The 27,372-nt window shown below is 39.8% G+C and overlaps 1 long non-coding RNA gene across 2 annotated transcripts in view; it reads right to left on the bottom strand.

Moving 5' to 3' along the window:
- Positions 1–4,571: 4,571 nt before the first annotated feature.
- LOC128150544 (uncharacterized) overlaps positions 4,572–27,372 on the bottom strand; it is a 32,676-nt gene continuing 9,875 nt past the window's right edge. The window contains exons 3-6 of one of the 2 annotated variants that reach the window (XR_008238085.1): positions 15,935–16,047; positions 8,196–8,400; positions 6,200–7,450; positions 4,572–6,095 (exon numbers count right to left, since the gene is read on the bottom strand). This is a non-coding gene — a long non-coding RNA (uncharacterized LOC128150544). The remainder of the gene's footprint in view (positions 6,096–6,199; positions 7,451–8,195; positions 8,401–15,934; positions 16,048–27,372) is intronic. The other variant, XR_008238084.1, reaches the window with a different exon arrangement.

Genomic DNA, 27,372 nt, shown 5'->3' on the forward strand with positions numbered 1-27,372 from the left:
GACAGTTTTAATATTCTTACTGATCAAACAGAGGCTGAGGAAAGTCAGAATGACTGTTAACCTTTCCCATTTTAACTCTACAGCTTTTCTATTCTGCACATCTGACAAGCAACTCAGATTTCATTGGGAAGATCTGAACACCGCTTCAAAGAGTAAGCCACTTTGCAGATGCGTTTACTGCAAGGAAGGTACAGTACTTTTCTGGAAAATTCAAGTTAATCTTTTATAATCTGTTTCATAACAGCTATAGAAAATTTCCTTTCATTGAATTTTTGTTTCACTTTTGGTACAGAGGTAAAAAAACATTCAGTATTGGTGTGTGGCTACTAACTATCTCTTACTTCCTTTCCTTGATAGCATTCTTCTGCTTTGTTTTCAAGGTTCTTTTGTTTGCTGCTCCACCACCAAAGGTACATGTCTAAGAAACTTTTCCATAAGAAGAATTGCAGTGTAAAAAGCAACTGTCAAAAAAAGCAAAAAAATCCAAACCCTAAAAAAACATAGGCACTTTTTTTCTTTTTTTCCCAGACAGAAGCTTGCTCTGCTTTACAACATAACTCATACTACCTGGCAGGAATCTTTCTACCATGATGTAGTTAATCCTACTCAGACTATAACAGAGCACTAGGAGAAAAGTTGTGCAAGGAATTTACTGCGAGTGCATAAATCACAAGCTATCTGCTTTGAGCTTCAGGCAGATGAGTTTAATTACTCCATCGCAGTTTATTTGAAAACTTTTGCTCTTCATTTAGGCTGAAAGACTGACATATATTGGCATAGTTAAACATCTGTCTTCAGTCAGAACAATAGCAATGACAACAGGAGTTAGAGCACCTCATTCTCAAACATCCATTGTGTGATGGTTAAATACTGTTCAGTTTGTAGCAGCAGTATAATTTATTGGCTGTGATCTAGGCAATTGGCTCAGTTGTTACAGTTCTGTAAAAATGTGCTTTGTCGTGGGTATCACACAACAACCGAGCTAGTATGGTATTCTGTCACAAACACTATTAATCAGTAACATGCACTAACTATGGTTAGTAACAAGTTAGTACAATAGTATTATAAAATAACACTATTGATGTGTTATTTTACACTGAGTGAAAGTGTTGCTAGGGCAAAACAGACACACAACATTTTGACTTTAATCATAACTGCTGTGGTTACTGACTGTTTCTATGTCCAAAACCAGAGGACCCAGTGTGCACTCCATAATGACACCGTGAGAGAAGACCCCTGCCAGCACCAAGTCCCATGCATCACAGAAGTCCTATTGCTTAAGCCCTCAAAGTATTATTATGTTTATTATCCTCATTTCTTGAGACAGCAAATACAGACAAAGAGCTTAAGATTCTACCCAGTGGCCCATTAGGTAACTTAATATAAGCTACTGTGTATTCATAGGACATCCAGTTTTATAGTTTGTCCTGAGTTGAGCTCCATGCCTTCAAAGGGGCTGTAATTCACCTTTTGTAGGGACGAAAGCATGTTTGGAACAAAATTGCTCCAACGCAAGAATCCAGATTTCCCAAATTCCAACCCAAAGATGTTGGGAAGAATCAGTATGTTTTGCTGATCTTTTCCTTCAGTCAGCGAAAGTAGCAGTGAAAACTTTAATTAATTCATAACTTCATAGCTAACTGCACCTATGACGCCTGTAATCAAACTACCTTTATTTGCTAGTGCTCAGCACAGGGTTGGGTGTGTACTCTCAGTTTTCATCTTAACTTTCCAGGGGACCGTTACTCCTCTTTTCATTCCAGATAAATCTCCAAAATTTTCAACACATTTTGCCATTCCTAAATATTTCATGCAGAGATTGATCTGAATTCTGGTCTCTTTTTTTTTTTTTTGTAAGGGTTTTTTTTCTTTTTTTCCAGAAGTGCTTGACTCATGGCTTGAAAACTGGAATCTATAAATGGCTTTGAAAAACCAGCTTCAGCCAGCTACTTTGGCTTTTTCCATGATGTGTGATTGGTCACTTAAATTATGCAGCATTAGCTAGTCTTCCTCACTAGATGATTAAAGCTTTTTAAATGTCTATAAAGAATGAGTCATAGACAGAGAGAGAGATGAATACCCACAGAATTTGTAAAAAGATAAGCCTGTTTCTGTGGATGGAAACAAAAGCCTATTTATTTGCTCACAGTGAGGGTAAGGGTTGCCCCTGTGTTCCCTGAATCAGGTTAAGTAATGACCTCTTGTACTGCCACCTCATACAAGTGGGAATTTCAACTTTCCTATGCTACTAACTTTTTACCAACTGCCTGCAATTCCCTCTAAATTTTCTTGCTTTTTACAGTGAGTCAAAATATGTCTAACTCACTCCACAACTCTTCCTATTTTAGAAGTTGCGTGACTCTTGGGAATATCTGAGGCAGGTCCAGCTACAGGCTTGACAGATGGTTCACATCAAAAGTATACATCACTTCGTAGGAAACAAAAAAAATTCTGTTCTTTTCTCCAGTATCAAAGTACAGTATTAAATTGATAGGAATTCCCATTATGTGAAACTCTCCCCATGACTTTCCTAGGCAGTTGACCCAGCTACTGGTCCTATGTTTTTGCAATAACTACCTAGTAAAGATTCTGAAGAAAATTCACATGGGCCTTACAGGTTAAGGTTATACAAGCCCTTGCTGGAAAGAGTTACTTTAATGCACATAAATAATAGGTAGGTAATTTATATAAATATTAAATTGCATAGCTATATTTAATATCTTCTATTCCACAAATAATAAAAGATTGAGCATTGGTTGTAATTATTTATATCTTACCCATGCAGAAGGATTTTTTGCAAATAAACCATTCTATGAAGAAAACACATGAAGGAAACAAATTCCCTGTAGTAAATGGGATCACTTAGCCTGAGGAAGAGATGTTCATCAGAGTGGCCACCTTATGTCTGATTGCTGTTACTTGTTTTTGGCCCATTTGTGAGTGTTAAGCCATTTTAGTCAATGCATATTGCTGCTTCTCTCCTACTGCCAGGGATTTCTACTTCTTCCTTTTCATTACAAGGTTACTGCTGCTTTTGAGATGCCTGTTAACAGATGCAGCTTCATGGGAGTGTTGTGTGGACCTCAAAACCAGCAGTGAGTCCTGTTCCTTTCTCCTCAGGGGCTTATAGGAACCTCAGAAACCAGCTGTTGGACCTCCGTTGTACAGCTCCAGCAAACCTTAGTCCTCTGAGACCAGTGAGTGTGACTGAGATGGAGATGGATGCACTAAACCTTGGTGCCACCACTCCCCAAGCAGCCTGGACAACCCCTTGCCCAGGGCACTGCTGCCCATAGCCTCCCTGCCCAGCAGCACCCACCCCACAGGCGAACAGCCGCTGCACGGCCAGGCCCCCCCTGCAAAGACGCAGCAACACTGGAAAGACATTGAGCTGCTAGAGCGTGTCCAGAGAAGGGCAACCAAGTTGGTGAGGGGCCTGGAGCACAAGTCTTATGAGGAGCGGCTGAGGGATCCGGGGTTGTTCAGTCTAGAAAAGAGGAGGCTGAGGGGAGACCTTATCGCTCTCTACAACTACCTGAAAGGGGGTTGTAGTGAGGTGGGTGTTGGTCTCTTCTGTCAGGTGGCTGGAGATAGGACAAGAGGAAATGGCCTCAAGTTGAGGCAAGGGAGATTTAGGTTAGATATTAGGAAAAATTTTTTTACTGAGAGGGTTGTCAAACATTGGAATGGGCTGCCCAGGGAAGTGGTTGAGTCACCATCCCTGGAGGTATTCAAAAAGCGAGTGGACAGGGTACTCCAGGGCATGGTTTAGGGGGCATGGTTAATGGTTGGACTCGATGATCTTGAAGGTCTTTTCCAACCGAAATGATTCTATGATTCTATGATTCTATGATTCTATGACTCCAGCTGGGAACAAATGTCTCGGTGCTTCTTTGCTCACATAGTAACTTACTTCTCTCACATCTGGGGCAGATCATCATTGAAAGACCAACTAGTTTTCCACCTACTTGCTTGAAGCAGGGATTTCCCCTCCCCGTCAGCTAATGTGGGTTTCTGTAAAAACAGTCTGTTGGGCTCAGTGCCACCTCAGGAGCCCACCCACATCAAGAGTGGGTCCCCCCGGGACCTCTGTTTGTGACTAGCCTTCAGGAGGATCCCCATCTCCTGCCCTCAGCATCCCCTTTCTGGAATAGTTCTTCTCAGCTGGGATTGATGCTGTTTCTTCCTGCCAGGTGGAGGTTATAACTACAGGTAAACATGCTGGGATGTTACTCACAGAGCAAAATGACATTTATAATGTAATGTGGATAAATTTCCAAACTGTCAAAACTTACTCAGAAAAGTCCTATTACACTTTTTTAGGTGGGTGAAATTAATTTTACCATCTGGGATATGTTCCGGTGGAAATGAATGACAGTTTCCATTGTATTATATTTTAGAAAACAATTTTGTAATGGTGAAAAGAAATTGGAACAACCACATTTGTATGAGTAACTAAAAAAAAATCCTGAAGTGTGAACTCATTAATTTAAAAAATGGAACTGGAAAAAATACTATGCTTATAACTTGTTCAGTACGGAACATGTAAATAATAAATGGCGGGCTCAAAATAGGTGTTTAAGAAGCTCATTTATTCAAATTTCAAGTAGATGGACTAAGACATTATATTGAATTAAAAACATTTCAGAAAAGGTGAGTTTTGAACTTCAAGCAGACTTCTAGGCAACAGAGCTGATCTACACACTCAATGATATAATTCTTCACAGATCATGAGTAAAACACAATGGCTCACATTTAGACAACATATTAATTTGACAGAGCCCACTCAGGTGGGCTATTATTACTTCAAATGACTGTTAAAGAATACCATTTTTAACTGTTGAAAGACTGAGCAGGAATCATTCCGTAGGCCCACTTGCCTCCCTAGGTTTTTATGCCTTCTATCACTTACGACACGTCCACCCAACAATCATGTACCTCCAAGTTCAATAGGAGTTTCATTTGCCTAAATGCAAGGAACTGATCATCAGGGCTTAGAGGAGCAAGATTAATTTGTATTTTTTGTTTTATTCTCTTTATTACTCAGGTCTATAGCTAAATGCCTCTGTAACATTGAAATGTTTTAAGTGTTTCACTTCAGATTTTTGTTTCAAAATAGTATAGATGACTATATCAAAATGTATGAGACACTATTCAAAACAGGTGCCGCAAGCAAAGTACAAGTGTTGTATCAGTTAAACTACCCAAATGCAATTGAATTTAAGGAGAATCAAAGATTGTTACTCTGAGGCTGGTGCTCAGCAGTCGTAGAAGTCAGGTGACACTTTGATTTCTTTACAATCTAGATGCTAAAGCCTCAGTGAAGAATACCAGATGAGAGATAAGTGGGACATTATACAACACATGTGAAGCCCTGTTATTTTAAGATTCTCCTCTCTACTGATATGTTTTTGAATTAATTTAAAGTTGAAGAAGAATAGAAAAAGGGACACGAAGACAGAGATACATTTTCAGGGCATAATGTAGCAAAGAGAAAAGAAATGGAAATAAAATTGTTGACAGAATGTTTTAGCATTTGAATAGTATTATTTGAAAACAGTGTGACAATTGCAATTTTAAAAGTGTACGATTGCTGAGAAGAATTTGAGAAAGTTATTGGAAAGAAGGGAATGAATTTTATCAGTCTTTCACACTTGCTTTTCCTAGCTGTCTACAGAAATCCCTGGACATACAGGCATTTCCGTGCACATGGTGTGGGAGAATTCAGCCAGGGAAATTACATATTCACTTGTCAAGAGGGAGGATGAAGATCTACACGTAAAATGATTTCCAGTGTCTTTATATCTATGTAGCTCAGTATTAAATATTATTTTAGCAGTTGTCTTAGACATCAAGAGCTGACATCCTTTTTGTAGGCGGTACTGTAGACCTGCTAACATGGCCGAGGTTCCCCCGCCGGTGGTCAGGCTGCAGGCTTTGCTCTGGGTACAGCTGGGCTGTGGAGCTGCTCCTCCTGCCCCTCGCTGGGCCGTGGTCCTGGCCCCATCCGGACTTCTCTGCCTGAGACCTAAATGAAAGCAGCTTTCACTTACCTTTCTGACACCGGGGTAGTGCTTCGTGTTGAACTTCAGTGACTACCGGGAGAAAAAAAAGACATAATCTGCCTTGGCTCACTAACATTAAACACCCTGACAGATATCATGTGCAGTTTTAAAGAAATAATTTGATGGGTAAGCACCGAGGATGAAATTCCACCCTGCCTGCCTGTAGTAGCGCCTTACTTCAGACTCCTTGCCATGCTGCACGACATTCTGTGCCTGTTTTGATCCACTCTTTTCATCTATGAATAAGTAAACATAGAAAAATATATCCACAGCACAAAAGACTAAGCATATGGTTGAATACCATCCCAGCCAGTGCTTGTATGGAGCACAGACCTCCACTCCAGGAATACTGGAAAACCTAAACAATATAACATCAGGGTCTTTGTTCTTTTTTTTTCTAAGTACATGAAAAACACAGGTCTTGCCGGTCTCCCACTATGGCTAAATGGTGTGTTGAACAGAAGCCAGGCTGCAGGGTAAGGATCCCATACTGCATTACTGCCATCAGATGCAACTTGCTTCCATTGTGTTTGCTTTTACACAGCTTGATTAGTGGCTGCAGAAGAGAGAGAAGTGAGGGGAATACAGAATCCATCTTTTTTGCTCTCTAGTGCACAGATGGGCAAAGAAGTCACTTGTTCTCATTTTATCCCACTTATCCCCTATTATATCAACCCCAATTCTCACATCACATTGAATTGCACCTCATTCTGCAACTATTCCCATTGATCTCAATTAAACTATTTTAAAGAAACATTAACGTCAAGGGGAAAAAGAGAAAGAACTGCAGCTGATAGATGTTAATCTTGTCACTTAATATGAGTAGAAGGCACTCTGATATTTTATTAACGAGTGGGGTACAAGAATCATGTAGAAGAGCTGCATTTTCAAGGTGTGGAGACTGATGGTTTGCAAGATTTTATTCCTCTGCTAAGAGATCAATGAAAGAAATAGATGTTCTCAAATAATCTCACAGGCCTGTTTATATAATAGCACCAATTACGAAGATTTTTTACAACAAGCAAGGAATTTAAATACTATAATATTACTACATTTCCTTAAACTAATTTCTCTAGAAACCACAGATGCAATATTCACAAACCCATACCCTTCCAAAAATGGATATTTGGGGCCATCTTTTAGAAGGGAAAAAGGGGAATATTCCCAGAGAAGCTGTCAGCTATCATTGAAACCACCCACATGCTGTCGGCATGCTACTAGTAATTTTTTCTTCAAACTAATTAACACCTTAGTCAAGATGTGTTCACTTTCATCTCTTCACTTACCTGACATTTTTCTACACGATATAAGTTGGAAGCTTGAACAAATTCTGCACTGAAAGACTTTATGTGCAGGATGATCACCACATGGAACGGGACCATTCTCTGTAAGAAAGGCACGAATTCTTCCCACAGCTGAATTTACTGAGGAAACAAAGACTACCACATGAATTTGAATGTTGTTGAGTCTCTGTACTTCAGCGTTGCCTTCTCACAATGTTTTCAGATAAAATTGTTCACCCCTAAAAGGTTACAGCAAATATCGTTTCATGAGAGAGACTGTGAGGCTGAACTTTATCTTCGTCTAAAATAGCACAAAGCTACTGCAGACAGTTCGTTCTACCATTGGCCCTTTCCTGACAAATACTATTCACAAAGGATCTTTTGACTACTACTTAGTGTAATATCTCTGGGGTAAAGTATTGCAAGTGTCCACGGCCTAATGCCCCCTCACTGTCTCTGGATGGATTTTTCCTGAGAGAATCCACCACCTCCTCTTGGCTGCTTTTGAGGGCAGAAGACTAAAACTTACAGAGGGAGGATGTGGAAATTCAGTTCTGGAACCTAACAACAGGTAACAGATGTAACATTTTCCTTGGTCATTTATTTTAGAATATGCGATATATGAGAGGTGTCAGGCCTGGATAACATAGTAATTCTGTTAATCTTGTAGTTCTTCACAGTTTTACAGTTTTTAAAAATGCTGTCATTTAAACATTGTTTGAATAATAACACTGCGGGGGGGGGAAGGGAATAGTTTCCATTTTTTGTTTGCTTATTGAGCAAGCAAGAGTTGCTGCATTCTGCCATGGATAGATAGAAGGGGAAAAAAAGCAGATAAACCTCTCACCATGTCAGCCAGTTCTGTATATCAAAAAGTCTCAAGGACAAAATCCTGGCACAACCTGGATAGAGACAAGAGTAAGAAAACCAGAAAGAGGACTCCTCTCACATCTTCTGTCTTCAAATGGACGTTCAGGCAATTCCCTTCACTGCAAGTTCTCCCCAGCCTGTGCACTGTCTGAAGTGGGAAGACTGCAGCCACTCTCACCAACCTGGGGAAGAGAAAACAAAGAGTATTCTTTCCCCAACAGAGCATGTGCTTCACAGGCTTCAGGGGGTATTGATGAGGCTGTATTCCCAGCCTGCTCTCCGGTGATATGCTCTCCAGCACTGCACCTTTCAAACATTAATGAACTGATCTTCACAAACCCGTTGCAAGGCAGGGAATCATTATCTCCCTTTTACAGATGGAGAACTGAGGCACAGCAAGATGTGAGTGATTTGCCTAGAGGAAATCTGTAGCAGAGCCAGAAACTGAACCCAGACCTTTCGAATCACAGAGCACCATCCTCAGAGCATACAGTTCCAGTCTGATTTCCTGGAAAATTTATCAGGCATTGTGCCTCTGGTAACCTCGCAGTGCTCCTGCTGTAGTTCACTGCCTCAAAGGCATGACTGAGTCCTGCCTCACCATAGTCATTTCATTCAGAGCAAATTCTGTTTTCATGCTGTTTGCATTACTAATATAATGAACTACAATTCCTTCTCCAAAAAGGTAACATTGCAGTCAGACTTCTTTTTAAACTGACTTGCTAGTCAGCAAGCCATCACTTGGTACTGTTAAGCGGTACAGCTCATTTTCAGAGCTGTTTGTCACTGAGGTTGTATGAATACATACTTGCATATGTATTGTAAGTTGGGTGACATTTCTAGATGTTACTGCAAACTCTGGTTTTTAGATTTCTCAATCATCTACTCAATGAATTTAATATTCCATGTAACTACACTGAACTACGCTGGTTCAATGACTGCAAACTACTAATCCTGTTGTGTTAATTCTCACTACATGACAGGCACCAATCATATTTATACACACAACCTTAAAGATTCTGTATCAAAGGAGAAAAAAAAAAAAAAAGATTTGAAGGAATAGTATGATAATGACCAAACCAATGACTCATTATTCAGTGTTAGTGTGCATTTGTAATACCTCACAGTTAAGGGAATCATTCTGATTCATGCACATTAAAAAATAAGCACTTTGCCCTATGTTTCAGGAAATAGTTTTATTCCTAGAAGAGGATAAAATGTGAAGTTACTGAAGAACTCTTAAAGTCTTAATGATAGAGGAGAGAATGAAATCTCTGAAAACAAGTCAGGAGAATTCACCAGGGCAATGCTTAAAACAGTACAAAAGAGAAAATATTGGTCCTAAGGTTTACCCATCAGAAAAGATCATTAAAAACTGGTTGCAATAGGGTGAAACAGTGGGAGCTCGAGTTTAGTGGGCAGGGACGTACGGATTGCCAGTGGGTCTCAAAATAATGTGAATAAGATGAAATGAAAAAGAATACAAATAATATGGCAGCTCTTCTTGATCCTTCCTTAAGTAAGTAAGTGAGGATGCTCCAGTGCAGCAGTATTGGGCTGAATATTGCCAAACTCAGGTTAAATTACTCCATGGCTTTATTGGAAAATATTTTTACTGACTTCACAAAACAGAAGAGTGACTCTGCACTTCTAGAAATGGTACTTTATCAGAGCACCCAGTGTGAGTGCAGATGTCAGCTTCTGCCCTTCCCACCTTGGGAAGGGGTTTGAGCAGCATCTGTGAGCCTGCAGTGATTCTGCCACGGGCAGAGGGGTGATAACCACCTTCCTGATCTGCCTTCACATAAACAAGCATGAAACATAATTTATCATGCAATATATAAAAACCTATAAGTACATGTGTCTGCATAGGTGTATTTTTATGTGTTTATACATGTAAGTTGGGGGGGGGGGTGTTACATATTCTAATATGCATATATGGGTATATTGTCTGCATATATATGCACATGCATGTACATGGAAAGTTGTGTATATATATATATATACACACGTATACTTAGACACACATCATCTAAAAATATTTGCTGAAGCACAGGCCAAGATTGTATTCATTATGGTCCTACCCATTAGACTGAAATTTCCCCTTTTACAATATATATACCCGGTGGTCTATTCAAAGTGGAGCAGATCCAACAGAAAGGACCACAGGTGGTGTTTTAGAACAGTCTTTAAGATATTTAACTCATGACAGAACATTTTGGTACCTGAGTTTCCCAGAAATAATGTGACTGCTTAAACTATTAGATCAAGGAGAAGCATAACTGCCACTTCCTCTAGAAGGCTGGCAAATCAAGACCCGTTTTCTTTGCTTTAATTTTTTGGCACTTTTAAGATAAGATGCCTTTTCAAGTTAAATAGAACACTTCATATTAAGAATTAGCAAAATATCTTTTGACTGCATTGTTTTTCTTTTTTTTTTTTTTTTTAGCATCTGCTTTGGTTTTACAGTGGAAATGAAAAATCTGTATTGTCACAGGGCCACTGGTAATGGCAGAAAATGGGCCAGTGCCAGCAATGACAAGTCAAGTAAGACCACTCCACTCACTAAGAAATATAGGAAAACTGATCATAAAGGGTAGTAATCTATTACATCGGAAAAGGAAGACTCCTTAAGCAAAAAACAGAGACCACTCAATCTAGTACAAGTAGAAGAAACAGTGCCTGACATTTGTCTGGAAGGTCAGGGAAAGGATTGACTAAATTAATAGAAAGCAGAAGTCAGTGTGTCAGACTGTGGCAGCATTGCAGATGGGGCATTGCTTGTGGGAGCAACATAAACTGAAGTTCACTTGGGAAATGCAAAAACTCTGGCATCTAGGGCTGTAAGAAATCATCTCTGTATAGGGTACTAAGAGATAAAGCTACTGCAGGCAAAGCTGGGCCACTGAGAAAAGGCATTTTACTTGAGTTCCTTAATGACCTTCTGCCTGCATATTCTGAACAACCTCTCTGAAAAATGTCTACAGCATTGGTCTCCAAAAATCTTTTTTACCAGAACTCTGTGACACTAAACAGAACATTTAAACAGAAAAACAGCAAATGTAGAGGCATTTTCCCTTCTTCTAAATATGAAATCCAAGGGAGGATTTGTTATTCATGAAAACAGTTGCACCTATGGCAGAGCTACTACAAGAAGAAGATATCCTTAAGTTGTACATTAAGTTTTCTAACCTCATTTTCATTTAATTAGAAAGCTTGTTAGAAAATTTACCAAGACAACATTGACACTTGGCACATAGACTGTAAGAAAGAGAAAGTAATATGGATGGGCACGACAGACAGCCCTGTCGGCTTTGGACTTCACACCCCAACAGAACAAAAGCACCTAACTCCTAGGTACTAGTGCCCTGCTCGACACAACGGCTGAGCTGCCGTCTGATCCTCAAGGATCAGACACTACATTCCTGCCTGGGGACCAACAGACACCATGCAGGAGAAAATCATACTGAGAGCCCAGAGCTGCTGGTGATGACTGCTGTACAGGAACTGAAGGTACCAAAGTCCTAAGCAAACCGATGAGATCGGGGTAGCAAGCTGAGTTTGAGTTGTCCATATATATATCTCACTATATCATTGCTTAGAGTCTTATTTCAAGGAAAAATGCATTTAAACATGGTGCTCAACATCATTTCGAGCAAAGGTTTTATACCATTTACATTTATAACAAAACTTTTATTCAATTTCAAAACAGTCTCATAGAATTAAGAAAGGATGACTCAAAATTTAGCCCAAGGTAGCTCAAAAGGATTACAAAGCTTTGTTGTCCCTTCACTGTTCTCCTCCACCTTATGAGTATAAAAGACAGCATGTAAAGTGTCCTGCTTTCAAAAAATCAGTGCAACATGAAATGTTTCAATAAATAAAAATCTTCCTAAAAGTGCAAAGCTTATTTCATATATTTCTGTTATTATATTTCTCTCAATGACCATATCATTAATATTTTAGGGTTTGTTCACTAGTTAGTTACAGCCATAGAATGAAGATGCAGACAAGTAGAGAAAGAACAGTTTTCTTTGCCCAGCAGATTCCTAGCAACAATCTGACATGTCAAGACTTTCTCTTGCCCAAATTGTTCTCTAACCTATTTTTACATAGTTGTTTAAAATTCTTCTAGCAGTTTGTGGATTTGCCAGAGAAAATTTCTGTGCAATTTTTTTTTCCCTTTTATACTGGAGTCTGCCTGCACTAGAACACCATTACAGCAGTCAAGGTACTTAAAGCTTCTTGGTGCCTATATAAATGAAAAAGGCACAGCAGAGAAAACTAGTTGCAACTTCACTCTTGTTTACAACATTTAAGCCCTGTTGTCATTATATGTCTAGTTTGGAGCGAGCTGTCATTAGCTAACCACAATATCTGAATGTGGAGTAAGTTCTGTTTTGATAACCTTAAAATCTCTTCACCTCTTTTTATAACTCCTGCAAGCAAAAATGTTTGTTGTGTTGAGATCATATGATGCCTTGAGCAGAGAATGCCTTGTGAATTGGGGTGAACTTTGCTCTATAGGCTTTAGAGATGCAACTTAAAAAACTTCAAATCTATTTGTACTTCACTGTGCCAAATAACACATTCCATTTTTTCATAAAGAGCAGACAGTTTGACCTGGATACTCAGCCAATAACAAGTACAAATAATACTACTATATTTTAGGGTCATGGTCCTCCTCTATGTTGGAACTATCCTTAGTGATGCATCTTTACAGACAGATGTTCAGAGGGCTCCTTGTCAAGCAGATGAATCACAGTCCTTAAAAGCTGCCAGTGTCACCCTTCTGTGAGACAGTCCTTCCACTCCATAATACAGCAAACCCTAGCATCACACCCAGTAAAGCAGATGCTCACAGATGGTGTTTAATTAACCCCATGACAGTAGTGGGTTCTTTCTGTCTTGAAGGAGGAATTCCCTTCTCCATACTGTTATTGTCACTGTATGTGAATAAAAATCCAGTCTGGACAAATCACGGACAGAGGGGGTCGGTGCAGTTCTCTTGGAGACATTTGTGAACCCTGAAGAGGGAGGTAACCCTGGTTATTACATAGCATGGGAATTTTTAAAATCAGAAAGGAAGATGGTTGCACTGATATTATCCAAAGTCTAAGGATTCCTTTCTCAAAGATCAATATTCAATGTGCTGACTAGATGCTATCAGTGGTAATAGGGAAATACCAATTTTTGATCTAAGTTTGTCATACAGGTAAAAGAAGTGTGTGAAGTATCAGCTGAGCCATACCTCGACATCAGTCCCCGATAAACTGGAATACTTGAAAAAGAACAGCAAAATATGAAACAAAGTTTGTAAAAATGTACCTCTTTTGAAAGAAAAAATGGTAAGATTTCACATTTACCTTTGATATTTAGGATGAAATGGTAAAGACATTCCTGGAATTCAAAGAGCACACGCAAAACCCAAAGGCTATAATTCTAATTAATTCAAACACTGTTTCTGTGCTTGCTGCCACTGCTTCTGAGCTACCACTGATAAGTTATGTGCATTTTAAAATAATATTTAATTTTCTGAACTGTTTGTTTGCACAACGTATGCAATAGCTGCTAGTGACATTACTTGATATGAGATAGCTGAACAAGGTAGTAGCCTTAGCAAAGCACATCTTGATAGAGGAAAAAGGGAAAGAAACTTCAGGAAAACATTGTTATCAAAGGAGTGGTATTTCTATATTTAATTTTATTTGAAAGATTAAAGGAAGAATCCAGTATAAAGTACTCATGAATACCACCTGAAGTTGTCTCAATATTAATACTATCTTGCGATCAGTATTTCTCATGTGATTAAAGGTTGCAAAATCAGGCTACAAATCAAGAAAACGATAAAAAAGAAAAGTCAAAATGATCTAGACATTCTGTCCTCCTACTCAGCTTCTGCTGTGGTTGATACCATTCAAAAATGAGTAAAAAAATGTTTTACCTTCCAGGAAGGATGACAGAAAGGGAATGAGCCTGTTTGCCAAAGAAGATTATGAATAAATAGCTAGAATCAGCACAGCCATTAGTTTAGAACTGAGGTAGGTGGAGCAACCAGTTCTCTAAAGTCTCCAATACCAAACAGCTACTGGGATGACCACAATTCATAAAGTTAGTAATTTAAAGTTACACTCAAATTCCTCAGATGAACTCCATCTATTACCTTCTAGGTTCAAAGATCCTGCTTTATTGATGTATATTTCATGCATTTTTATAAGCCTTGATACTGGTTCTAATATTTGATACATATATATGTGTATGATTCAGTTAAAGGTACAGCTCTAGGCTTGGTATAAGACTGAGTTCAGCTCTCAGGGTTCACATAGTAACTTTTGCCATATCAATATTTTAATGAAAATCCAGTATATGTAAGGACAAATTTGAAACTGCTTAAACCAATACATTGTGCAGCTGCTATAGACAATAGGCTAACACCTGTGCATCCTTACTAGAGACAGAGTCCAGGGTGACTGACACACTAGTTATAGCAACAATTTTAGAAAAGCAAATGGACCTTGAGCTTGACTATCCTATCAGCCATTCATATTTTCCTTCAAGAATAGTTTGAACCCATTCTTAATAATGCTGTCTGCAATTGTAAAGTTTCTTGGTTTAACAGATTATCAGCTCTTCAGACTGTACAGTTCTTTGACTACTGAAGATCTGTCCTAACTTTTGCAAAGTGTCTAGCCCAATGGTCACTTTGAATTATATTACATGAAGAGATGTATACCACCTGGTAAGAAATCTCAGCCACATTTAAATAGTATTGGATACAGTGAGCAATACAGGAACAAATGTTCCTGTTATTTACAACATATCTTTAAGAACCACTGACAATCTGCTTTATTTACATATGGCATTTCTTTAATGTAGTTTTCATTCTCTTGATTGTCTGGCAGTAACTTGTGCTTGATTTATGATATTTTGCGTATATTAAATGCTGAAAAAATAATTTGTGCAATGCTTCTTGCTGAATGTTTCTCTGACAAAACTATGGGACTATTCATTGCAATTTCAACGACATGCTCATTGTGGATGTCATTAAAAATGACAAAACGGCTTTTTTGTTTTGCTGTCTTGTGATTGTATTTCCAGTGTTTCCTCCTATAGATTGCTTGGAATGACTATATTCTACAAGGAAACCAGCCAAAACCAAATATCTCTCATATCTGTGTGCATTACATTATCTAACAGAGGAATATTACTAATGTGCAAAAACAGGCAGTCAAAAGTTAAGAAAATCAGGATTAAGGATGCATGTTTAATTTTAAATGAGTTCTTTTTTTCTTATAATGAAGTCATTAATTACTGTATCACACAACATGTGAGCCTTGCTTTGCACTGCCACCTACAAGATGACAACTGCAAAATCATTAATTTAAAAAGTTAATGAAAGTTCTGACTACCACTCTGGAAACCACCAGCTCCTGCATCATTTTTTCTGTTTTCATATATGTAGGAGGTATAATTAGAAGACATGCGGGAGAAAGGTGGGAGAACTGGATAAATTTTTATTTCATTGGTATTAGCTATCAAAATGGCCTGTCATCCTCTGATCTCTACTAAATGCTAGATGTAGTATCTGGAGGTGCAGTTAAGGCTAAGATAAATGGGTCTAGCCCTTATGCTTTTCTGAAATGTGGAGCAATGAGGACGGTATTAGCCATAAGTGAGCCCAAAAAATCACAAAATACAAACCCACTGTTTTCCTACCTGTTGTCTGGATTGAAGTAGAAGTGTGGAGCAGGGTTTGTGTTCGCTATTTATAAACTTGAAAACATTATTAAAGGATATTTCTGGTGTGTTGAGGTCCTGAAATACCGGGTCTGTAAAACAAATATTTGGCAAGTTATAAATCAAGTAATTAATTTAAAACAAAATGTAACCTAAATGGAATCAAACACAGAAATAGCTATTAATACGAGCCAAAACTGCTGGACTTTATCTTAGATACCTGTTAGACATGGAATGTGTTAGCTTTTCCCTGAATGAAAATCAATGCTTTGTCTTTTGTTTGTATTCACGCTGGGCTTGTTCTAAGAAGAAACTTAAGCACAAGAATATGCACATGCAAGAAGGTACTTTGAAGCTATTAGAGCTGGTTTTGCGTGCTTCTATGTTTGCCGCTCTGGCTTTCACTTTCACCTAGTCAAAGTGTTTGACAAATTTTACAGATTTCTTATTGCAAAAGGTTCTGGACACAGATTTTTATTTCTGGCAAATTTCAAGCAAATGTTTTAGACAAATTGAAGTGCTCTGAAAAACCCTCTTTTTTTTAAGTGTTCATGTTTTCTGAGCCATACTTGACTGGTTCATATAACCCCTTGCAAAACCAAATGGTAGAGCACTCTGGAATAATTCCATATTGTGGACTGAATTAATTTTAGAGATGAAAATAAATAAAAGAAAACATGAGAGAAGTTACTGAAAGTAACAGAATAACAGGAAAGCACTAAAGAATAGAGAGTGCTTTGCTTCAGAAGCTGTTCCCTTTCTGATGTAATGTATTAAGCAAACAAACATTACGTTACTCGTGCAATCAGAAGCATCCAGGACCACAGGAAGCATGTGCCTGCAAAAGTTTCATTAATTACATCACAGTAACCATAGTTTTATCATCTAGTACTTAAAACTGTCTAAAACTATATGTCCTAACTTTCTTGGACCTCGATTTATTTACATATGTATTCAGACAGTACTGCTTGTCAGATTCTAGGGTATTGCAAGTTTCAACTGATGTTTGTGAACTATGGACCCCTCCACTTTGAAATCTTCCTATTAAACACAGTGAAAAGTATTTTCCCCTACTTACGTGACTATGCCAGTTCTTTCTTGACCCTGTGTCCCTAGAATGAGAGGCCTGAGTCTACCCTCTGCACGTGGTTTTGTGTTTAGATCACCATCTGTGTTATGTGGACAGAAGGTCAAGGAAGGGTTATTGCTAAACTTTTACTTCATTTTCAACTTGCCTGAGTTTTATCTTTAACGTTCATTTTCTAAAGTCGGAATTGAGCTTCCCTGAAATTTATCATCTCTCAGTGCTGTGTCTAATACTTTTCAATAATAATAATGTATACATATAAATATCTATATAAAAGCTTAACACTTTAGAGTATCAGCGGTTGAAATCCTGTGGCTAGTCTGCCTACAGCACGGCCTCCATCGCTCCTTTGGTCCCGCTGATGCCTGGGCTGCACAGCTCTCCCAGCCTGGCAGAGCAGGATGCAGCAACTCCTGCACCCCTGCTGCCTTGGACTGACCCACCTTCCCCAGCCTCACAGCTCCTTTTGCAAAACACATCCCCAACATTATCTGGGGCTTTTTGTGTCTCCTCAGCTTAGCTGCCTTTCCTTTCCTCAACATTTCTTTTCTTTTTTCTCTTGTCACAGACCTAGAAATGTCCTAACTGTTCTTCTCTCACCTTCCAGTTTGCCATAGAGACTCAGCTGCTCTCCTGATCTCCCTTGCACCCTCATTTATTTTCTCTCTTTCTCTTCTCACTAACTTCTCCATGTATGGATGCATTAACAGACACACCAGGCTCTAAATGTAAAGCAGGAGTAAACTCCACTGTGATAATCTCTCACCGACTAACAGGCTACATAGGAGAAACAAAGAAGCCAACTGGCACATATTTAGAAATCTGAGACATATTTCCCTCATTCGTTGATGGGTAAATTTTTTACTCGGAAGTTCTTGGTCCAAGGGCTGTTTCATGTGGTCATAGATTTTATAAATGAAAACAGCTTGCCTTACCACAGGTTAACCCATTCATGCATCCCTGCACTGCAGCCCTTCTGGTTTTTACCTCATCACAGGTTATTTTTCACCCTTTTTAATAACCCATATCAGCACAGCTCTAGTTTTTCTATAGCTGTCATCCCATCTTTTATCTCTCAACTGTAAATCTGCTCTAGTTGCTTCCCCTGGAGACTTTATTTTCCAGTTCCATTTTAGGCATTTTCCAATACAGTTCAGACACATCAAAAGCCATTTTTTTTGTTGAAATCTGCATGGATTCCTCTTCACCAAACCACAGAAGCTGTTCAGCTTCATCCATCTGGACCTGTCAGATGTCTTAGTACCATCAGAAACACTCTTTCATTAAATATTATTCTCTGTTGGTGCCCATGACACCATCTTCTGGTTTTCATTCCCTTCTTCTCTCTCCAACTGTTTCTTTGGCACAGCCTTTAGAAACCCTCCTCTGTCTTGTTGTCATTTTTGTTGACAGCTTCTGTTTCTCCATCTCTTCTACTTCTATATTTTAATTCTTCGTAATGTCCAACCACCAAAAAAAAAAAGCCCTCATTCTATCTCTGACATATGATCTTGGATTTTTATCTATTACCTTAAATGCGTCATTGCAAAAACAGACCTCTGTGTTGGCCCCAGCAAACTGTGTACTGAAGGAAGTTCTTGAATTTGACAATCACCAAAATAAAACAGTGGAACAATTAGGATGTGTGTCTATGAGAAATAGGCCAGCCAGACTTCCTTTTTTACAGAGTGGTAATTTATTTGAACAGTTTAAATAGTTTAGAAAATCAAACAATTTTTATCTTGATGATACACATATCTGTGTGATGATGCCAGATGACTGCCAGAAGAAGAGACGGAAAAATAGTTAGCTGGACATACTGAGCAGAATATTTTGAACTTCTGAGTGATCTCAAGCCCTATATTGCATTAGTAATCACAGTCATGGGGGGCTGTGGCAGATGAATCTTGTGAATTTAGACAGGGCAATTCAGGAGGTTGCTGTCCCATCTGTCCATGCCACCTTTCTGCCAAACACCACTGCCATAACAGTGGCAGAAAAAATGAAAAGATATTCCCAGTTGACATGTGATCTTTAACCACCAGCAGGGCTGAGACTGCAGCAGTCCAACAGGCTGAGCTGCAGTGAGCAAGGCACACAAACACATCTGCTTCTGCCTTCCTTTCCAAAATGTCCCTAACTGGGTGTGAGGAGGAAGGTGGGTTACTAGGGGAAGAGGATTGTTTTAAGTCACCATAGCTGTTTGCTTTCCTGAATTTGAGTCAAAAGGTCACCATTTCTTCCTTTCACACCCTGCTCCACTACCTCAAAGCATCAGTGTGGCTGCCTGGGTCAGTGCCAGGGACAAGCATAATGAAAAAGGACCCCAAACATATGGTTTCACAGAATTGTTCACAGCCTGCTGTCCACCAAGGGGAAGAAAAAAATCTGTACTTAAATACTCCCTAGAATCATTGAAACATCGAATCATAGAATGGTTTGGGTTGGAAGGGACAATAAAGATCATGTAGTTCCAACACCTCTGACATGGCAGAGTCACCTGCCACTACACCAGGTTGCTCAAAGCCCCATCCAACTTGGCCTTGAACACTTCCAGGGATGGGGCTTCCACAACCTCTCTGGGCAAGCTGTTCCAGTGCCTCACCACCCTCATAGTGAAGAATTTCTTCCTTACATCTAATCTAAATCTACCCTCTTTCAGTTTAAAGCCATTACTCCTTGTCCTATCACTACACACCCTTGTAAAAAGTCCCTCTCCAGCTTTCTTGTAGGCCCCTGTTAGGTACTGGAAGGCTGCTATAAGGTCTCCCTGGAGCCTTCTCTTCTCCAGGCTGAACAACCCCAACTCTCTCAGCCTGTCCTCATAGGGGAGGTGCTCCAGCCCTCTGATAATCTTCGTGGCCTTCCTCTGGACCTGCTCCAACAGGTCCATGCCCTTATGTTGGGGGCCCCAGAGCTGAACACAGTACTCCAGGTGGGGTCTCACAAAAGTGGAGTAGAGAGGGAGAATCACTTCCCTTGACCTGCTAGCCACACTTCTTTTGATGCAGCCCAGGATACGGTTGGCCTTCTGGGCTGCAAACACACACTGCTGGGTCGTGTTAAGCTTCTTGTCAACCAACACCCCCAAGTCCTTCTCTGCAGGGCTGCTCTCACTCCACTTATTGCCCAGCCTGTATTTGTGCTTGGGATTGACCAGTCCCTCTGGATGGCATCCCTTCCCTCCAGTGTGTTGACTGCACCACACAGCTTGGTGTCGTTGGCAAACTTGCTGAGGGTGCACTCAATCCCACTGTCCATGTCACCAACAAAGATGTTAAACAGCGCCAGTCCCAATACCAACTCCTGAGAAATGCCACTCATCACTGCTCCCTACTTGGACGTCGAACTATTGATCACAACTCTTTGAGTGCGACCATCCAGCCAATTCCTTATCCACTGAGTGGTCCATCCGTCAAATCCATGTCTCCAATTTAGAGACAAGGAAGTCATGCGGGACGGTGTCAAACACTTTGCACAAGTCCAGGTGGATGACATCCATTGCTCTTACCTTATCCACCAAGCCTGTCATAGAAGGCCATCAAATTTGTCAGGCACTATTTTCCCTTAGTGAAGCCGTGTTGGCTGTCACCAATCGCCTCCATATTTCCCATGTGCCCTAGCGTAGTTTCCAGGAGGATCCGCTCCATGATCTTGCTGGGCACCAGAGGTGAGACTGTCTGGCCTGTAGTTCCCTGGGTCTTTCTTTTTTCCCTTTTTAAAAATGGGGGTTATGTTTCCCCTTTTCCAGTCAGTGGGAACTTCCCTGGACTGCCACGACTTCTCAAATATGGTGGAGAGTGGCTTAGCCACTTCATCCACAGGTTCCCTCAGGACCTGCGGATGCATCTCATCAGGTCCCATGAACTTGCGCACCTTCAGCTCCCTTAGATGGTCTTGAACCTGATCTTCTCCTACGGTGGGCAGTTCTTCATTCTCCCAGTCCCTGCCCTTGCCTTCTGTGACTTGAGTGGTGTGGCTGGAGCACTTGCTGGTGAAGACTGAGGTAAAAAAGTTAAGTACCTCAGCCTTCTCCATATCCCAGCTAACCAGGTCTCCTGTTTCCTTCCAGAGAGGGCCCACATTTTCCCTAGTCTTCCTTTTATCACCAACATACCTATAGAAGCTTTTCATGTTGCCCTTGATGTCCCTGGCCAGATTTAATTCTATCAGGGCTTTAATTTTCCTAACCTGATCCCTGGCTGCTCAGACAATTTCTCTGTATCCCTCCCAGGCTATCTGTCCTTGCTTCCACCCTCTGTAGGCTTCCCTTTTGTGTTTGAGTTTGTCCCGGAGCTCCTTGGTCATCCACGCAGGCCTCCTGGCATTTTTGCCTGACTTCCTCTTTGTTGGGATGCATCACTCCTGAGCTTGGAGGAGGTGATCCTTGAATATTAACCAGCTTTCTTGGGCCCCTCTTCCCTTCAGGGCTTTATCCCATGGTATTCTACCAAGCAGATCTCTGAAGAGGCCAAAGTGCTCTCCTGAAGTCCGGAGTAGTGAGCTTGTTGTATGCCCTCCTCACTGCCCTAAGGATCTTGAACTCCACCATATCATGGTCACTGCAGCCAAGGCTGCCCTTGAGCTTCACATTCCCCACCAGCTCTTCCTTGTTGGTGAGACCAAGGTCCAGCACAGCACCTCTCCTCATTGACTCCTCTATCACTTAGAGGAAGAAGTTATCATCAGTGCATTGCAGGAGCCTCCTGGATTGCTTATGCCCTGCTGTGTTGTCCCTCCAACAGATATCGAGGTGGTTGAAGTCTCCCATGAGGACCAGGGCTTGTGAACCTGAGGATGCTCCTAACTGTCTATAGAGGGCCTCATCTGCTCAGTCTTCCTGGTCGGGTGGCCTGTAGCAGACCCCCACTATAATGTCACCTGTCCCTGTCCTCACTTTAAAACTGACCCATAAGCTCTCCGTTGGCTCCTCATCCATCCCCAGCTGGGAGCTCCATGCACTCCAGCTGGTCATTGCATAGAGGGTGACACCCCCTCCTTGTCTCCCGTGCCTGTCCTTTCTAAAGAGCCTGTACCCTTCCATTCCAACACCCCAGTCACAGGAGCCATCCCACCACGTCTCCGTGATGCCAATAAGACCATAGCCCTGCAGGCGTGCGCATGTCTCTAACTCCCCATGTTTATTCCCCATGCTACGTGCATTTGCATAGAGGCATTTAAGTTGGGCCCCAGGATGACACTGACTGACTGCCTGGAATTCCTTTGTACTGCTCTCCATGTGCTCTCCTGCTGACCTGTAATCCCTCTCCAGGCTCTGGGCATCTATTGCTGGCACTGGCATGAAACTGATAGGAGTGGGATGGACTGAGGTTCCCCTCCTTTAGCGAGACACAGCACTTTGAGTCTATTCTGTGCTCTCTGGCCTGAGATGACCCAGGCGAACCTGTGCCGTGGCTGAGTTACTGCGAGCAGCATGCTCTGCTGTCAGCCTTCCCAGGGTAAACAGATACAAGAGGCAGGCACCAGTAGACTATTAGTACATAAACTAATTATTTAAGTTGTAGCTTTTACACAGCTTAAAAGCGGTAATGACTTGTAAACAGCACTAATTAAACCTAATTTCTTTATGTGTTTGCAGTCAGGAGTGCTCATTGCTGAGGAATCCATTATTTATCTGTTAAAACAGTTCCCCTGTTCTTGGCACAGAGTAGCACCAGATGAAAGGTTAATTTTTGCATGTTTAAAGTTCAGTGAGGGAAATGTAAGCACAGAAATGTATTTCACCAGTGAGGCAGCAAAGCAATAGCAAATTCTGCTGCATAGCAATGTCCTTTACTCTTTTGACTAATAGGAATTCATCATTTCATGGAATAAAATGTGTTGAGTCATTCTTGTTAGGTTATGTGATAAAAGCTCATCTGTGCACACGCAAAGGAGCACAGAGGCACAACTCTTAAAAAGTCCCTGGACTCCTACTTTAAAAATTTTGGTATGGAGCCAGCTCCTCCCTGCCTCCCTGACACAGTTGTTCAGCTTTGTCTGTGGTCATTAACCATTCACTGCAAACTTGCTTCTGGAGATTATCCCGCAGTTATTCTCTCTCTCTGGCTCGAGGTAATACCATAAGAGTGAAACAGTTTCCACTCAAGATTTCTGCCTCCAAACTGCTTCATCTCAAATTCCCAGTCTGTCATACCTCCTAGCATCACCACTCACTCGAGCCACGGATGGAGAAGGTAACAAATTACCCTGGTGCAATTAAGACAAACTCATGGTTTGCCTGAGCTTAGTAGAAGTACCTTGTGCTCCTTGATCGCTGATGAGAGATATAGGCTTCCCAGACACAGGTGCAAGTCTGAGTCAGACCACTGAGCCAGTAGAGGGAAAGGAAGAGTCCTGCATCTCCTAGAAGAGACACGTGTTGATCCCTTGGAAGACTTTGGATTGGGGCTACCAAGAGATTGGGAAGATAGATCACAAGTGCGAGAAAAAAAAATCTCAGAGTGAAGAACTGCCGTGTTCAGACATTAGTTAACCTGAATAGTCCTTCATTTAAGCCAGTGGAATAAAGCAATCACCCAGCATGTGAGAAGTGAAGTGTCAAGAACAGTAAATGAAGGCATCTGATAAATGATGTGTTGGAAGAAGCAAGCCACTCCTGCAGAGAACAAGGCAAGAAACATGGCTGAAAAGGGGAGCTTAGAGTTGGTGCTGGTTTTGAACAATGTTTGTATTTGCTTTCTCCAAGCATGTGTCATTTTGAGAAATTGAAGTGTTCTGTTTATTCTCAGTGTTCCCCTTTAGTTCATTTTCATTGCATCACGTGGTATTATGCTCATATTGCAGAGCTCCTCAAACAGGTCCCACAGTTCAAATTATGAATTTGAAAGCGGAAAGGAGACACTGAAGTATGTTTGCTATTATTGCTAGAACTTAAAAAAAGAACTTTTCGGGTTTGGTTTTGCTTTTTTACTTTTTTCTAATTAAGAAAATCAAGCACTTAAGTGCCAGTGCAATGGAAAGCATTTTGAAGTTCAAGAGCTTTTTGACAAATGATGGAAGAAAATATTTAAACTACTGTTGCATTTCCCCTGCAATCCAATGCTGTTTGTACTAAAGAGATTATTGTCACTAGGCATGCATACAACCCCCTGTGTTTGATTTTCAGGGAGAGAAATCTAACATGTTAGAAAGACAACATTATGAAGAGCCAGACTAACTGTTTTGCATAACGAATGCTTGGCAGCCATTTTACTTACATATAATCTAATGTGTGATGCCTTGAAAATGTTGAAAGTGATTTCTTATACACTTTTTCTGGTAAAAGACAGCAGTATAAAATACAACAGCATTAATAAAAGACACTGAGGAATCAAATAAACAGTCAAGCTGTCATGCTATGACTGCATTTCTTGTTGGAAGACACAAGACATGGCATGTGAGCTTTGACTCCTTTCAGGTATCAAATTGTCTATCTGTAACAATCAATTTTTATACTTCTGTATTACCAAAGTGAAAATGTTTTGACACATTACAATTAATTTTTTTCCTAAAAGCATCCTGAATGCTGCTGTCACCTTTGCCAAGAAACTGCTGAATACCTTTACGTTATTTCTGTGGGATGGGGTTATTAAGGCATTCTCTTAGTACACGACAAAGACCTTAAAAGGTGGATGGGTGTCTGGTGTACAACACAGCTACACTTGAGTCTACAGTCAATATTTGAGGTGCCTGCATTTTCCCTCAATTAAGTGAGATAAGAAGAGACTATTTTGATGAAGTTTTCTACTTGGATTTGTTACCCTGAAATTTAAATGTCTGTAAAGATGAAAACCAAGCAAACTTCCCATTGCTCACTACTGCTATCCAAAGTTTTGGAGCTTTCTCAATTATTATTAATGTTCCAATTATACCAGAAAAAAAGAACAACATGGGTTGGTGATCTTCCTTAAATATTGATAGCAATAAAATTAGATGATTTTTTAAAACAAATAAATCAAGCAAGTTTTGAGGAAACTATAACAAGACTAACAATGGAAGATTGCAATGTGGTATATAAATATCCCCGAATTCTGCATGAACCTGAATTTGGATTGATTTTGCAAAAAAGTAGCCAGCAAAAAGCAAGACCCAAACAAAAAGCAAAATTTTTTGAAAATGTTAGAATATGCAGTCTGATGGATCTGAAATATTTCATTCCAGAAATACTGAAGAGCATCTTGATTGTTTGAACCGGAAATCTTATCTTTCAGTGTAAATTACACTATTTCCCTCAAAATATTAACCTAAAGGAAAACTATTGACGAAAAAAATAATTCTAAAGCAAAATAAAACAATTTGTTTGGAGTCAGACAGAATATATCTATTTTTTCCTTAGGAGATGTTACTTATTTTTCATTTCCTGAAGCCATGTTGTTCAAATAAAAGTTATAATGTATTTCAAGCAATATTTTTTCCCAAAGCCTCTGATTCAGCTACCTAGCAAAAAAAAAACCCACCATGGTACATTCATCTCACAGTGACAGGTAGATGAAATTTAAAATATTATAGTAAAATCTCAGTATTCTCATACATTATGGTAAAATATTGCCAGCGATTTAAGCATTAGAATAATCCATAATCACAACATGTATATCTGATATCAAACAGCCTGTTCCTTGTTCTCTAATAAAAAAAAAAAAATTACCAGTGTTGGCAAATTACTATTTTAACATTGCACTAATGCACAATGTCAAACTTTTATGATTTGCTCTTGAGTTGTTTGGAATGATTAATACTTTGTTGTGTTTCTGAAACCGAGTATTGTCATTACAACATACAACTTTAAAGAACCAACTACTGCTCAACAGTTACATCTTATTTCCATCATCTTATGAATGTGCAAATTAGAAACCTACAAGCTGTGCCAACAGATGTCTAAATGTCTCAACAGGCAAATGTCTTCAGAAAATGTCATGTGTTAAATGGAAGGTATTACAGCTAATACTGGTATCTTCAGAGTTCATCAAATTATTATTTCTAGAGCTATATAGAAAAGGCTGTAAGTATGGGGGACATTTGTGAAGACTTAAGTGTCTGTTGTAGCAGCAGTGGTACTGGACAGCTGGAGGAAGATGCAAATAGAGCCCGTCAAAGGAATAATCCCATTTAAGAGTGGCTTGGGATGCCCGGGCAGGTGGAACACCTGTTCATAAGTGAGGAAGGAAAGATGCAGATTTAGTCTATTCACTACAGAACAACCCACCACAATCAGCTTTTTTCTGATCTCTGAAAAAGATGACATCCTGCAGACACTGCTCTGTTGAGTGCAAAGCAGATGGCCTTCAAACTTTTCTTCAGACATTTATATGAGTGAGATTCATTCCCCAACATATTTTGTCTTCTGTATTTGTGTGTAATTACCTTTTGTTAGTCAACAGCTATATACAAGGAGAATAGGTATAATTTTATGGGAGGGAATAAGTATACTTTAGGTATTTGATGGGAAATAGGAGTCCTGTAAATAAAAAAGTCAAGGTTATATGGCAAATTTAACACTGAAGTGGTCATAGGTATACCAATTGTTTGTTTTCTTCTGTGTTGTTTAGGTTTGGTAATGTAAGTGTTGTTTCAGTATCTTTTTGCACAAGCTAATACATAGATGAAAGAAAATAAGTAAAATTCCTTGTAATTCAAGTACGAAAGAGCGATAGTCTTTCTCTCTGTCTGCATCCCACCCACACATACCTTTTGATCAGTTGTGCAGAAAGAACACACACTTTAGAAAAGGAAAATGTTGGCAAGCTCTCCCCCCGAGATTTTCAGCAATTGTAATGATGATTAGCAGAAACATTGCAGGTACATGATTCATGTGAAAGCATCAGGCAGCTCTCTGACTGGTAGTGTTGGAAGATTGGGGAAATAGATTCATTTACTCTTATGTATGACTGGTATTTTTATGCCTTTTTTTTAATTTAGAAAGCAACAAACAAATCAGTAGTTATTCTACAGAATAAGCATTAATAGGTTACTTAAAGAAAGAAGATCAGTATTGTTGGCTGAGATTTTGTTCAGACAAAAGGGCTGCTGCTTTTTTGGTCAGTCTGTGTATAAAGTTACATATATTACAGCAAAGAGAATTTTCTAGAGCGTTAGTTTTCCAAATTAGCTTTTAGCTCTTCTTTTTTAAAATGCTTTCCTGAGCTGTTTTTAAATGCAATGAAGACTAATGAAGATATAGAGAGGAACCTAAATCCAAATATACTCGGAAAGTTCAGTAGCTAAATCCTGCTGAAATCAAGAGGAATTATGTGCATCATTGTCAAGTCATTGTTCCTGTTTCCATTAACAGTCAAACCTTCTGGATGACAGCATTTACAAAATCAGATAA

Source organism: Harpia harpyja, chromosome 13 (assembly GCF_026419915.1).
Source record: "Harpia harpyja isolate bHarHar1 chromosome 13, bHarHar1 primary haplotype, whole genome shotgun sequence".
NCBI classification, from domain to species: Eukaryota; Metazoa; Chordata; class Aves; order Accipitriformes; family Accipitridae; genus Harpia; species Harpia harpyja.